A 15,962-nucleotide genomic window follows, 5' to 3' on the forward strand; every position below is an offset into this window, starting at 1 on the left:
ATTCCCTGTCTTAGAATGAGCATCTGCCATGATTTCTATCAGTAACAAATTGTAATGGTAAAGTATTCCCTCAGGCCACCAGCTGATTGAGTTCCATAACTGTGTCTCGAATATTGCTGTGTTCTGCCCATAAATGAATACTAAAGGCCTCTGGCCATTCACTCATTGATTCCACAAACACTGATGGAACAACTACTGTGTTCTAAGCACCATGTCAGGCTAAACCTAAACATACTCGATTCTCCACCAAAGTTAATTTAAACACTACAAACATAATACAGAATCAGAAAAGAAAGTCCTGGTTTTTTGTTTAGCAACTTCAGACAGAATCCACCAGATCACAAAATATAGCATTACTACTGACAAACTCCATTTTTTCAATTTCAGAAAAATCAAGCCTGGTTATATATCCTATGTATCTCATGCATCATACAGTGATCACTGAATTAAACAAGAACCTTAGTGACTTGTGTATTGACACAATAGCTTCAAAAGAGGTGAAGGCAAGAGAAAAAGGAAATTAGTTGGCAAGAATTCAGCTTTTAGTAAATTTTTAAAATATAATTTTGTGTTGTCTTTTATAGAACTAAGCAAAATTTATTAGAGATTTCCCTTTAAACTTTTCTCTTTTTGCCTTGGTCATCAGTCTCCCTTAGCCCCAACTTTTGGTTTGTGGTAGATTGCACAGTGATGGAAATGATCGACCAACACACCCCAGGGATCCTAATTTCTGCCCATTTAAAAGAACCAGCAGCAGCCAGTGCACAAAGCAACTTGGCATCTACACAACCGCCACCTTCTGTGTGCCTATTCTCTGCATCCCCTATCTTCCCTTGCAGCCTCCCTGCCATATGGAATAGTAGTTAATCAGCAGGAAGGGGCACCATCCCGTGAGCTCCTCTGTGCAAAATCCCTGGATTTAGAAAAAAGTGTCTATTCTTCTGCAGTTGTCAAGCCCAACCCAAGTTGTTCATCTTGCGGTGGGAGTAGGGGTAGGGAGGGAATGAGGGAGGAGGGAAGGAAAGAGGAGGGAAAAGGCAGTCTGGAGACATGATCCAGGAGAGAGAGAGGAGAAAGTTTATGAAGAGTTAACCTGCAATTCTTTCTGAAACAGCAAACTAATTTTAAAAATTGATCTTTCCCTATCACTTCAATGAAAAGGACACTGCGGGGCCTGGTGCGATAGCCTAGTGGCTTATGTCCTTGCCTTGCACATGCCAGGATCCCATATGGGTGCCAGTTCATGTCCTGGCAGTCCCGCTTCCCATCCAGCTCCCTGCTTGTGGCCTGGGAAAGCAGTGGAGGATGGCCAAAGCCTTGGGACCCTGCACCTATGTGCGAGACCTGGAAGAGCTCCTGGCTCCTGGCTTCGGATCAACTCAAGTCCAGCTGTTGCAGTCACTTGCGGAGTGAGTCAGCAAATGGAAGATTTTTCTCTGTCTCTTCTCCTCTCTGTATATATGACTTTCCAATAAAAATAAAAAATATTTTTAAAATTTGTTTAAAAAGGACACTGCCTCCATCTGCTTGAGTAAGGCCCAATCAATGCACTTGAAATCTCAATATTCCATGTAGCACTTCCAAGTTTACCAGCGCCATGTCAAATGACAGAAAGGAATGTTGACATAATTATGGATCTCCAGTCATGTTGGAAAGAGACATTTGTGGTTCTTCTCCAATTAATCTGTCTTTTAGTTCAACAGAGAATAATTTCCACTCCTTTGATATCCCCTGTGTTTAGATAGTATGAGACCTCTGGTCTGCCCGGTTGATGGGAGGCCACTCCCGGACTTTATGCTCAAATTCCACTTTTCTATTCCTCAGAGACAGTGTGAAGGTCAAGAGATGTAACCACAGTGTCCAGATGCAACCCCAGTTTGTCCAAGAATATTTTGGATTATCCAATTGTAACTTTTTTAGATTGCTCTTACAGATTAAACTTCATGAACATTAAATCCTACCAATGCTCTCCCATGGATACAATTCATAGCATCTTCATAGGGAGGTAATGGAACACTGTTCAGGAGGCAAAACTTCCAGGAAACTGACCAACGTCCATTGCATCTTGAAGAACAGATTGTTACTGATTAGGCTCTCTTGACATCTAGGTCTGAATCAATAGTCTTAATCTGTGGTTTTTCTGTTTCTGGAAGTCCCAGAATCAAGAGAAATCCCAACTCATATTTTGGTATGCCATGGTTCAGATATTATACTATGTCAGAACCATGCAAGGTACAGGATTACCTGGGTTCCCCAGATCATATGATCACCACAACATCTAGGGAGCATTATAAATGTTACAAGATTCTTTCCTGCCTTGGGCATTATGCCTGGCATTTATCTAAGATATGTACTCAGCTGTGGACCTTTCTGTAATATGTTTTTCCATAGATCCACTCAGTCCTTGGTTCATTCATTTGTTCACAATTTTCATATAGTATCAAAACTTAGAACCAGATACTATTCTAGGATCTGGGTTGATTCCTCTGGCAACATCTGCATTCTACATGTTTAAATTCATGGGCATTTCATCAATATCAGTCTTCATAGATGGATAGAGAAGATCATATCTAGAGAGACATCAGCTTGTGTGGAAGGAGCCAGCAACTGCCATTTTGCAATGGTGCTATTATGTTATCTGTTGGCATATGTGTTAAAGGGAAAAGCTATCCTTCTCTGAGTGGATATACAGTGTTATTGACAAGGGCTTGGCTATGTACCACAGAAAATGATCAGGTTCGATGGCTAAGTCCATGCATGCAGAGCCACTGGCTTGTGGACAAGTTACCATGGACAAGACAGTCCTGTTAAATACTTTCCACTCCCCATGACCCCCAAACACAGATGTGCCTGTCCTAGCACTGAGGCATGGGGTAGGGAGCTGTAACGAAGGCAGCAGGTGGCTTTTTGCACTGATTGCATTTGCAAACATGCCTGGAAAATATAGAGCTTGAGGTGGATAGGGAATGATAACTAAATTTGTTATCATTGTGGGGGCAATTAAGAATCATGAAAAATGCTGGTTTAAAAAGAGATGCTAGAATCACACTGACCTAGGTTCCAGCCCTTACTACACCCCCTGCACAAATTTCTCAATGGTTCAGAGTCTATTCTCCCAAGTGCCCATGAAGGTTATGGCATCTGTGCCCTGGTGTGTTCTGAGCATTATGGAAGGCAGGACAGATGAAATACCTATTTTAGCACTAAAACATAACAGGGGTTCAGTAGTGTCACATATTTGCCTGTCCTCACACAACATAGCAAAATATTGTGCCTTCATGTATGACTGGGAAGTAATAGAGCATATCCAGACTTAAGTTCCATACTTCAGAGTAACCTTAAAGCACTTCAACAATTACGTGCAGAATGGAATGGAATGTTAAAGGTTTACTGAGGTGGGCATTTGGCACAGTGAGTAACATATCCACAAGGGCACCTTCAATCCATATTTGAGCGCCTGGATTCCATCTCTGACTTCTGATCAGAGCTTCCTGCTAATGTGTACCCTGGGAGGTAGCAGGTCTCAGTAGTTGCACCCCTGCCACTCACATGGGATACCTGTGTTGGGTTTCTGCAATCTGGCTTTGACTTGGCTCAATCTTGGCTGCTGCAGATATTTGGGGAATCAATCAGCAATTGGGAAATGTCTAATTTTGTAACATTAATATTTGCTTTCAGAGGAAAGTAGCATATAGGTACATATGATACCTACACATGGAAGGACTACAACAAAATATTTAAAATTCTTAAATCTTAAAAATAAAAAAATATATTTGTAATAAAAATATTTTGGTGCAAAAATTTTGAAAACCATGTAGTTTTCTCATATGCATTTTGCACAAACTTTTTGGAGGTGTTTCATGTGAAAGCCACCACAAGTATTTGGTTTAGTCATTTACTCTATTGGCTATATTTCATGTGAAGGCAGTATCTCAAGGACAACTGACATCAAGTTCCCTATTATTCCATTGTCATTTAATCTCAGATCTGTATGATTTTTAGATGAAGCTTTGAGTGGATTGCTTACCAAGAACACTTGAAAAATATTTTTTACACTTCCTATGTATGCCCAATTTGCTTCTAAAAGGCAGAATTCCAATCTCACAGCCAGAAAATGTGGTGTCCAGGGTGGTAATAATAATGCTGTGACTGTATTCCTCAAACCATAAATTGACATGTGGTCTGACAACCATGAAGTGTACTTCTGGAGACAGTGGAATAAAATATTTGAAATCAGAACTGGAAAATTTGCGCCATATGAAGTCTATAAATAGTGGGCAGAGACTGGATTGATTCCAGTAGAGACTCAATTCTGACCGAATAAGAACCACATAATTAGCCAGCCCCCATTTGTCATACGTATAAATACTGGTATGTACAAGAGGCTATTTGAACCAGCATGCCACACAAGCCTTGCCTGTGCCAGGGAGCTGCCTGGCACACACACTCCTTGTTCCCAGGGCTCCAGGCAGCACTATGAAGGATAAGGGTGCGCTTGTCAAGTGGACACTACAGTTCAGAAATAAAGCATACTGCCATCAATGGCTGAATACAACTAGCCAAGGCTGTGCATTCACTGGCAGAAGTCTTACATCCTTGTTGGCAATCCCTCCACCGGCAGCAAGGTAAGAGGAATTCACACAGGACAGTCTACGATGTCTACATGGTTTTTTTTTTCCAGTGAGAATCCTCTTTCCGCTGAGAAACATTGGTAAGTTATTCCTCCTACTGAGGCTGACAAAGCAATTCTGCGCTTAGAGTCAGATGGAGATGGGCTGGAGTAGAGAAGACAGGCATCTCAGGGGATTTTTAATCCTCTTAATTTGAAGGAGAAAAAGGGGTGGACAAACAGATGACAGTGGCTGAGACTTTCCATCCCCTGGTTCACTCCCCAAATGCCCACACAAGCTGGAGCTAGTCCAGGCCAAAGCTAGGAGCCAGGAACCAGGAACTCCATCTGGGTCTGCCAAATGAGAGAAGGGGCACCTGCTGCCTCACAAGGTGCACATTAGGTTTATTTTTATTGGAAAGGCAGATTTACAGAGAGAAGAAAAGACAGAAAGAAAGATCTTCCATCTGTTCACTCCCCAAATTGCTGCAACAGCTGGAGCAAAGTCAATTTGAAGCCAGGAGCTTCTGGGTCTCCCACATGGGTTTAGGGTCCTGAGGCTTTGGGCCATCTTCCATTACATTCCCAGGCCTTAAGAAGAGAACTGAATCAAGAGTGGAACAGCTAGAATATGAATAACTAGTGCCTATATGGAATGTTGGTACTTGTAGGTGGATTAGCCTGTAGAGTCATCAAGCTGACTCTGCTATGGTACACATTAGTAAGAAATTCTAATTGGAAATAAAGCTGTGATTCAAGCCCAGACACGCTGCCATGGAACGCGGCTGCCCCAGGTGGAGTCACAAGTGATGCCAAATAGCCATCCCAATTGTGCCTCTTGCTGACTGTCACATTAGTGTTAGGAATAAAGCATGACATCTAATGTATTAAGGATCCTGATATCGAAGCTGATTGCTTCCACCCTAAATATCAGTGAAAAGGAAGTGTGAGTGCCACAAATTGATCAGTGTAATGACAAAACAGTGTATTTGGTGTGACCTATCTGTGGTTGGCATGTAAGCCACTGGCTGCACAGAGCTCCAACTACATCTCTGTATCTCAACAGTCTTTTTCGGTACCTCAGCTTTTACAGGGAAGAGCACAGAGGCTGAAAGACACTCAGTCACCTAAGTTTCCTGCCTATACAAGTTCCAAATCAAAATCAAATCTTTTGAGCATTAGGACTTGAAATTTAGCACTCATGGCAAGAAGACACCTATCTGAAGTTCCAGATTGGAGAATAGTTTCCCAGTCTGATGGTTCCTTACAGCATAAGCTACAATGTCACTAAGGAACATTTTGGAAGTACAGATACTTGGGTCCTATCCTGGAATTTAATTCTCCAACCCAAACTGGTGATTTTCATCTATCCTCTCAGTAAGGACTTTTTGACAAACCCAGCTGATTTGGTCGAATTGCTATTTACCTAGTGAGTAGGGATTACAATTCAGTATCTGATATAAATGTGCAGCACTCACTATTTGCACCATAAACATCTACCTCAGATGAATACACTTTAAAGGCCGCACAGCTCTATTTCCTTGTTGGTGGCTAAGACATTCTCTAAAAAAGGCTGAGATTTCCACACAATGCCAAGATCTCTTTAGGTTTAATACTGGGGGGGGGGGGGAGGAGCGTGTCTATTCTGAGTGACACATTCCTGACTACTGTAATAAGCCCAAGTCAAATGAAACCAAACCAGGACCAAGAATTCTCTCACAAAATGCTTCCAGGATGGCCAAGTTCTGGAAGATTAGAGAAGGGAGGTGGCAGCAGCAATTAGTATAGGTGTGGGTATGTAAACCTCATGCAAAAGCATGCAAACACAACTCAGATACCTTTTGGCAAATGATGAATGTCTTTAAACATGTAGCTCAGATCTGTGGGCTGGGAGAGTATGATTTTTTTTAAGTGGCCCTTATAAATTTTTAATAAGAAATTGAAGAAGTATGAAGAAAATGGAGTTTTTCAAAATATTCATTTTAAATGTTTTGGTGCAGAGATGAGTACTTAAAATTGGGTCCAAATATCCAAGTCCATTTTTCTGTGTTGCCCAAGCCTCTGAGGTTATCTTTGTTGTTGTTATAAACATGAACTAAAAGGATGTATTGACACAGGTAACTTGGTCTGGGAGTCTGATACAGGGAAAGACGTGGGGTCAAGGGCAGCTGACATTCCTGACCTGTCTCTGCCACTCAGTGATTCAGATAAAAGATTTGACTTCAATGCACTGAAAATACAGAGGGGAGGAAGCAGGCATATTGGTAGATGACAGACACCATATTTGGACTACACTTACTTTAATTGCAAATGACCCACAGTTATGTACATTCTGTTTCATGTGCTTTATAAGAGTCAGATGTGGAATCCCTTGCAGTGTGGTTGTTTTAAATCTCTAGACACTTTAAGGTAAAACTAAAAAAAAAACTAAAGAAATAGACCTTAAGAATCAGATAATTTGAATACTTCCCTACTAATTTGTAATATAGCGAAATGGAATACAGACTATCATCAATAGAATGTTTTCAAATGAATCATAATCACATGCATGTGCAAAATCATCAGTGAAATTTAGATGCACAATTAAATGCTTAATTATGCGTCAGAAGTCCCTGCATTCTTTACTCTCTGACTACACTCTCAGGAAAACACACAGTAGCCTTGTGTCTTGAGTACGAGTTCTTTAAAGTGTTTAAATGCCATGAAAGTGTAATTGTGTGCCCAATTAGGGGTGCAATTGCCAGGTCAAAGCATGAAATCAGCCTTATGTCCTGCCATGCTGGTTAAATCTCTGGGTCCTACTTCCCAATCCAATGGCGCATATCAATGTGCTTCCTTTGCCATCCTGAGCTCTGAAAGTAGTATGCAATACCTGATGTTCTGCTAGCCTTAGAGATGATAAGAGGCAGATGGAGACAAACCAATAGTTTTTGTACTGCTTCATTGAAGAACTTTCATTTATTCCTAGGTAATTAACCAGGTGAATGAAAATCATCTCCAGATAGTATACTGCTGTTATTGAGATAGTTGGGATGACATATGAGAGAGCAAGGATGGAAAGTTTCTTTTGAATCTCTCTCTCAATACAAATTCTGGTTCAGTGCTGTATCAGCCTACTGAAGAGACACTGAGGATCACCAAAATGAACTCACTACTAGAAACACATCTGAAAAGATCATGCTTATGGCCAGTGCCATGACACAGCAAGTTAAGCTACTGCCTGCAGTGCTGGCATTCTATATTGGTGCTGGCTTGAGTTTCAGCTGCACCACTCCCAATGCAGCTCTCTGCTAATGTTCCTGTGGAAGCAGTAGATGGTTCGAGTGCTTGAGCTCCATACACCATACATACGTGTGAGAGACCCAGAAGAAAATCAGGTCTTCGGGCTTCGGCCAGGCATAGCCCCTGCCATTGGGACCATTTGGGGAGTGAACAAGTGGATGGAAGATCTCTTTCTTTGCCTTTTCTTGTGTAACTTTCAAATAAATCTTTATAAATTCATTTCATAAAGATGCATAAATTTTTCTATGTATAAGTCAGATAAATCTCTTTCATTCAAAGGAATTATATTGTTCACTAAATGTCAACTCGGGTTGTAGGCAGTGAGGAGAGGGGCTGAATGAGAAAGAACAATTCTAGAATTAAATAGCTCTACTCCACAGAACAGTCGAAGGGAGCAGGTTCCAGTGTTGTGGAAAAGGGATAAGTCTACACATGCAGGGAAATCTGCACCCAAAGTCATGGAGAGGAGGCAGGGAGAGTAAAGGGAGTAAGAGCAGGCGTGTTCTCAAGCCACACGTACCAGCCAAGAGAGTGGTCCCTAGGAGGCAGAACTTCAAGTCTTCAGGTAATCACTGGGAAAACAGGACTGGGACCCAAGAGGAAGAGATGAACAACAAGAATCAATGTTTTGCTTTCAATGCAGCACAAAAGAAAAACAACTTAGTGAAGGATCAGAAATTCAGACCTCAATACATACTATAACATACTGGTCATCAAAACAGTCTAGTACTGTACAAAACAGATTGATAGAACAGAATGGATACCCCACATGTACAGCCAACTAATCTACAAATTAAAGAGACCAAGTCTGGTCAAATGTTGTTGGGATAATTGAATAGTAGCCCGAGGAAGTAAGAATAAGACTGCCACCTGTCACCTTATACAAAAATCAGCTCTAAATGGATCAAGAACCTAGATGTGCTCACAGAAACCATCCACTTATTACAGGGAAACAAACATTCTGCAAGATATGGGCAATGGGAAAGACTTCTTAGCGGAACAACAACAACAAAAAAACACAGGCAATCAAAGCAAACAAATGGGACTACATCATATTAAGGAGCTTCTGTACAACAAACCAAATGATCAGCAAAGTGAAGAAGCATCCAAGAGACTTGGAGAAAATCTTTGCACACTACACAACCAATAGGAGACTAATATCAAGGATTTACAGACAGCTTCAGAAATTCAATGACAGCAAAATAACCCTGTGAAGAAATGAGTGAAGAAAATGAACACAGTTCATTTTCAAAAACAAATTCAAATAACTAGTAGACATATGAAAAATTCTCAGGCTTCCTAGCTATCAAGGAAATACAATTAAAAACCACATTGAGGTCCCACTTAACTTCAGTGAGATTTACATTCAGAATCTAGTAACACTTGATGACATGGATATGGGGAGAAAGGTACCTTTCTTCACTGTTGATGGAATCATAGGCTAGTAAAACCATTATGAAATCAATATGGAGAGCACTAAAACAATTGAAAATGTATCTGCCATATGACCCAGCTATTACAGTTTGGGAAATATATCCAAAGGAAATGAAATCTGTGTATAAGAAAGTGACCTGTAGTCCCATATGTGCAGGAGCACAATTTACAGTAACAAAGACGTGGAAACAACTGAGATGCCTGTTGAAAAGGAAGGGAAACAGTGGTACATCTACTCTATGGAATACTACTCAGCCATTAAAAAGATTTAAATTCTACCTTTTGCAACAAAATGGTCACAACTAGAGACCATTATGCTCAATAAAATAAGCAAATTCCAAAAGGACAAGTGGCATATATTCTCACTGATGTTAACCTTTATGCAAAATACAAGATCAACAGATATATAAACATGTATATACATATATTCATCTAGAGAACTATATAATAGAAACTAGCATGCCGAGAAGTAAGGACATATTATTGAATATATCTCTACTACCAAATGAATGATGGACTTCCAATGAAACTGTTAAATATATCTTGATAATAGGATGTTGGACTTTCTACCACTGTCTATACCCACAATGTCAGGATACACTGAAATATGAGAATGATGGACTTGTGACTGTTGTTGAAGGACTATATTATTATATCAATATAAGTGAAGTTAGTGGGTAAGGTGAGGGGAGGAAATATGAAAAGGAAAGTTCCTGAGCCTATGGAGCTGCATTATAAAAAAAAAATCAAATTTTAAAGAGTACGAGGAAAGGATTTTGTCATGAAATGTAAGACAAGAGCATGGGTAGAGGAAACTTTCACCAAATTTTTGCAGTTTATCTCCTATGGATCAAGTGTTGCATTCATTAGTGTTGACAGACAATGTAAGAGTATATACTTGGTGCAAGTAATGGTCAGGAAGAGATGTGAAGAAGGGCTTGGGATACTAAAAACATTCTCATGGACTCAGGACATCTTTTGGTTCCCTGGCAGATTCCAGTATCTGGGATGACATGTGAGTGTTTTCAGCTGGAGGAACCCAAGAGCTGGCAGAACAGGGCTGTGGCAGGCAAGTCAGGATCTTGACGTTTTGCAAGTTCATTTCTCTTCTCTCTTGTTTATCTAGGCAGCTGTATCTCTGCAGCCCCAGTGCTATCTCAAAAACAAGTTTGGAACACGCCTTGCCTCCTTCGTAACTGGCTCTGGAGAGAGTTTCAGTTGTTTATAATTTGTGCTTCACTATGAAAGAGAGCTTGGCCATTTTCTGGCAAGGATACATCCATCCCACCCATTATCAGGTGGGCATACAGCTCTCTGGGCCCGGTGCCACAGCTCTAATCCCATTCTCCCAGAAGACAAGTGTGACTTTGTAATGAATGCATCATAAGCAAAACACTTGAAGCAGTGGCAGGCCATCCCAACTTTTAAACAGAAATGTTTCAAACATAAAGGTGTCTTTTCTGTAAATCTATGCAATTATTTGGTATATATTCTCATCAAAAATATGTAATATTTCAATATAGTACAGGTTCAATATCCCTATAGAGACACCGAGGACCAAAAATTTCAGATAATGAAGTTTTTCAGTTTTTGGAATGCTGCACTGATTTTCCCAGTTGAGCATCTCTACTCTAAAAATCTCAAAATGGAATTCATGTCAGTGCTCAGATAATTTGGAATTTGGATCACCTCAGATTTCATATTTTCAGATTAGGAAAGCAGTCACTTGAGAATTCGTTCATTCTCAAGTGTCCCAGGCTATCAATAATTGATCAATTATTACAATTGATTATAACAATTTTAATTAGTCAATATCAATTATGATTACAATTATAATTGATTATAGTAATTATACTTAATTAATATAAATTCCTGTCCTTACACTGAAGATCTTTCAGAAATTGAATTCAGCTGAAGTTTCCAGTTAGATCTCTCTGATCTATATCCTTTGTTTTGGTGAAAACACTTAGATTTCCAGGAACGTCTAGCTCCTTCCTTGTCTGGGCCTTTTATTCTAACCCTATCCCCCAGTGCTTCTTCCCACTGGAATTCCACCCACCTTCTATTGTTCTAAATGCTACAATAAAACACTTGCCACTGATCCTTCCTTAAAGGCACACCTATTAATAAACCAGCTAGAAGTGACTTCTCCATTCTCTGGACACTTACGGCGTGTGCCAAGAACAGGTAAGTTTGAAGCTTGGAACAACCCTGTACTTCTTCACTTGCTACTTAAACTCTAGAACACTGTATCCCTGCCATCTAGTGTTGTAAGACTCCAATGATGTCACAAATAAAGAAGTGTGAGCTCAGCACAGCCCTCCAAAGAAAATTTCTGAATCTCTATCCCTGTTGTTCCTAATATGATTTATGTTCATCCAGGCTTCTATCTACACTGTGCTTAGTGCTATACAGCAGTGCAGGATGACTGGATAATTAATGCGATGGGGCCTCCAATGTAATTTCTAAACCCATTAGACTACAACCAATACCAAAGCTCCATGTAATGTTACAATGGAATTGCAGTAAAAAGTTTCATAAGGCAGATACATGTGTTTCTGGCTTGTTTTGTCTATTTAACTCAGATAAGCAGTGTCCACAGTCCATAAAGTCAGTCACAGTCACAGATACAAGAAAGAAAACTGCCCAAAATACACCTCTCGCTCCCTACACAAAGATGAAAGAAAGTGCCCTGTACTTAAGCAGAAGAACCTAACAACAGAAGAGGTGTTGTATAATAGGAATAGCAACCAGTTATCAATTAAATGTTTAAATAGGCACTAGGCAATAGTTTAACTATTTGGTGTATGGTGCCTCACTAAGTTCTCCTGAATATCATGTGAAGGAGTTATTATTCCTTCTAAGCTCAGTTTAGTAAATTGAGGCAATGAGGAGTTAACTAGCTTCTAAGCTCTCACAAGAAGTGGTAGAACAGATATTTGAATCAGAATCTATGTGCTCAGCTACATACTGTGGTTATGCCAAGGGGCATTGTAGACATGTGCTATTCCTTTTATAATAAAGAATTAGTCCAGCTAGATCTCAGAAAAGAGAACCATACAAGATTTTTACCCACCAGGCTAACTGGGCTCTTCCTGCAGCACACCTATGCCTAAGAATCTTGTGCTTTCAGCACTGTGAATGGAGTGGAATGGAGCATTACAGAGTAGTATCTATTAGGAAAAGCCCATATGCTTATGTGTTTGTAAAGGCAGCTTCAAGAACACCGAGATGTCTCCAGATGAAGTGTCCTACATCAACAGAGCCAGACAGCACAGCTGAATTCCCCAAACAGAAGCAGCTGGGGATTTAGGAACAAGCTAAGGAAAGAGCATAAAGGGAAGCAGCCCTGTTTCTGGATAAATTCCTACAGGAAAATAAAGACAATATGATGACAATGTTTTTTAGGATTTACCATTGCTTTGAGTGTCAATTACCCAGAGCTTGAGCAAAGTGACTCTTAATATAAAAGTTGTTCACTCAATTAGTTAAACATTGTAAGAGTTCTTCTGGGCAGATACTCTGGAGTAAACCAACAGGCCCATGTATATGAACCCTCGAACCACTAAGACCATCCATTAGTATTGCTCTTACATGTACTGCCCTATTTTTCGGAGTGCCAGATGCTACCACATTTTGAGGCATGTGGCTAATCAATATCAGAAGAAGGAATCTGGCAAATCTTTCTTGATTTTGCAACATCCTGGCCTCCGGCAAATCCCTGCTGTTCACTTTATAAAGGTAAGTATTCTACCTACAGAATGGTCGGGATGTCAGGGTAGCTTCATGGTGTGAATGCTGGGCTGGCATCTCAAGTATGCAGGAAAAGGTAATAGACTGCAACTCCCATAGCTGTTTTCCATCAACTCTACTATGTCCCTTCTAGCTAACATTAGAACACACCATTCCCAACAAAGGCAAATAAGGGGACACAGGACTGACCCTTGGGCAGTGAGATAATCTCATTCTATTGATAAAGCACAGACACACACATTAACAAATGTGTCACTTGTGATATTAAAATTCCACAGTGGGAAATCTTGAAGGGAAAAAATGTCAAAAGCTGCTTCTTAGTGGGAGCAAAAATGAAAATAAAAGTTAAAAAGAACTGCAAGATAGTCTGTGAAATCAAGGGATTGGTTCAGCAGCAGGATTTACTGGGAAAGAAGAAGCATTTAGCAACCCTTGAAGAAAGACTCAAAGAAGGATTTTTTGTTATCGTCTTCCTAGTTATAATGAACATGGAAATCCAAGTTGTCTCTTAGCTGTACCCAACACAGTTCTCCAATGAAACACAACAGATTTTTTTTGTTTGGGCAGCATCAACTGGAATCTGGGAGTGGGAGAGGCCTGGGAGGGAAATAGTGGGCTCATCCCTCTTGGGTTACCACTTCCACGGGAGGACATAAAACTAAACAGCAGCTGGGGTGGAACGGGGTGTGGGACAGACTGGATTACTGCTACACTTACTGGCAAACCAGGGTAGGGGGTGGGCCTGGTGGGGGTTATTGTGGGTCACTCCAACTAGGCTGCAGCTCCCACTGGTTTAGGTGAGGGCCAAGTATGTGCGGGGCAGAACCAGGCTGGACCGCAACACCCATTGGTTCCAGTGGAAGTCGGGAGTGAAAACAGAACCAACCCAGCAATTACAACCACCAGCTGATTGGAGCAATGGACGGTGCCAGGCCCTGTACTTGTTAGCACATACAAGAAGTTTCTTTGGAGATCTTCCTAATCTAAATGCTGGACTCAGAACCCTAACGAAGAAAAGAGAGAAGACAGAACGGGTCAACCAACCATCTCAGCTATGATGGACTATGTCAATCAGTGGATTTTTCAAAGACCTCATAGTGCTTGGAGTGGCAAGATTGACAGCGATTCATAACTGTTGCAATATCAAAACCACTTGAGCAAGAACCTCAGAGCATGCCCTACACTCGGGACTTGGGGAGGGTGGGAAATTGGGTGGGCCTTCTCCCTTAATACCTCCATTTTAAACATGAAGGTAACAATATGGAAAACATACTAGTATTATCCACTTTCCTGTAGCCCTTGAACCTTCTTACTCTAACTAAGTATGTAAAGAATGTCAAAATAAATTTTATTAATAAAAAAAAACACAATAGATTTTATATATATATGTGTGCGTGTGTGTATATATATATATAAAAGAAGCAAGCTTAGAGAATATGTGTGCGTGTGTGTGTATATATAGATAGATAGATATATACATATATTCCATCACTCATTTTCTGTGAAGAATTGCTTCCACAACAAAAACCAATGATCCCAAGTCTATTGTATAAAATGAACTGGTATTTGTATACAACCTACGCACCTCCTCCTGTATGCTTGGAATCATCTCTAGAATACTTACAATAAGATAATGTAATGCTACATAAATAGTTGCTATACCGTATTGTTTAGAGTAAGAAAATATGACTCACACATCTTCAGTACAAATGCAATTTTATTATTTCAGATCCAGTTAATAGAATTGATGAATGTAGAACCCAGAGATGTGGAAAGATGATTATATATACTTTTTTTAAAAAATTGGATCACATGGTCAGTACGGAAGACTGGTAAGTCTAAAACTTGTAGAGTAGACCAGCAAACCACAAACTGAGGCTGTAGTTCCATGCAAGACTGCAAGACACCACAGCCTGGAGTCCACAACCTATAGGGAAGTCTGGAAAGAGGCTTTATATGCTACAGATTTGAAACAGAATTCCTCCTTCCCTGAAAAAGGCAACTGACTATAAATGTCAATCGCATCTAGAAAATATGATGACAGCAATATAGACTAGTTTTTCCCTAAACACATACCACAGTCAAGTTAAATTGATAAAGTTCAACCATCACCATAGACACCCTTAGGATAATCTTTGTCCTCTCCCTCTATTAACTTGTCTTTCATCATTAAAGTGTTGCAGACTGGGACTGTTGGGACAAATTCTAGCCTTGTGAACACAAGTTCCTGGGCAATTACTTGTATCTGCTCTGTGACTTCTCTGCTAACTTCTTGGATTTCTTGGGCCTGGATGTTACTAGCCCAGCTGGCACTTACGTTCTGGACTTTCTGTTAAGTGTAACATCAACTCTATTCTCAATGGCCTTGTAGCTTGGCTTCTGGTTTATCTCCATCACCAGCTTTTCTTTCTCCAGGTGCTTTAAGCCTCATTGTGAACTTTTCCTTAGCTCTGGACTTGGATCTTGGGATTATGTTTTCCTTCCAGTTCCAGGAAATCACGTAGCCAAAGGTAAGAAGGGCAACAACTCCTTTCCTACTTGTTGTTTGAGTGAACTATGCTGTCTTTCCCAGACACAGGTAGGGAAAGGATGCTAATGAGGAGAGGAAAACAAACAATCAGGGATGTGACTTCCCCCATCTTCAGTTTTTGCCAAGATCCACCCATTCTCTCTAAGGGGGCTATGATCACTCATGTCCAGGTTATTCATCAATACACTTTAGCATTACAAAGGAATCCACTTGACCAGGTGAAGTCCAACCCAAGAGTCAGCTCTAGCCTGCAACTTACGCAAAAAGGATGATACAGAGGCTAGAAAGAGCTAAACTCAGCTTTGCGTGTAATATGAATGGGGAATTTCAACAACACCTTGGGTGCATGCTTCC

The sequence above is a fragment of the Ochotona curzoniae genome, unplaced genomic scaffold (assembly GCF_017591425.1).
Source record: "Ochotona curzoniae isolate NIBS_2020 unplaced genomic scaffold, NIBS_Ocur_1.0 contig_1071, whole genome shotgun sequence".
Taxonomy (NCBI): Eukaryota; Metazoa; Chordata; class Mammalia; order Lagomorpha; family Ochotonidae; genus Ochotona; species Ochotona curzoniae.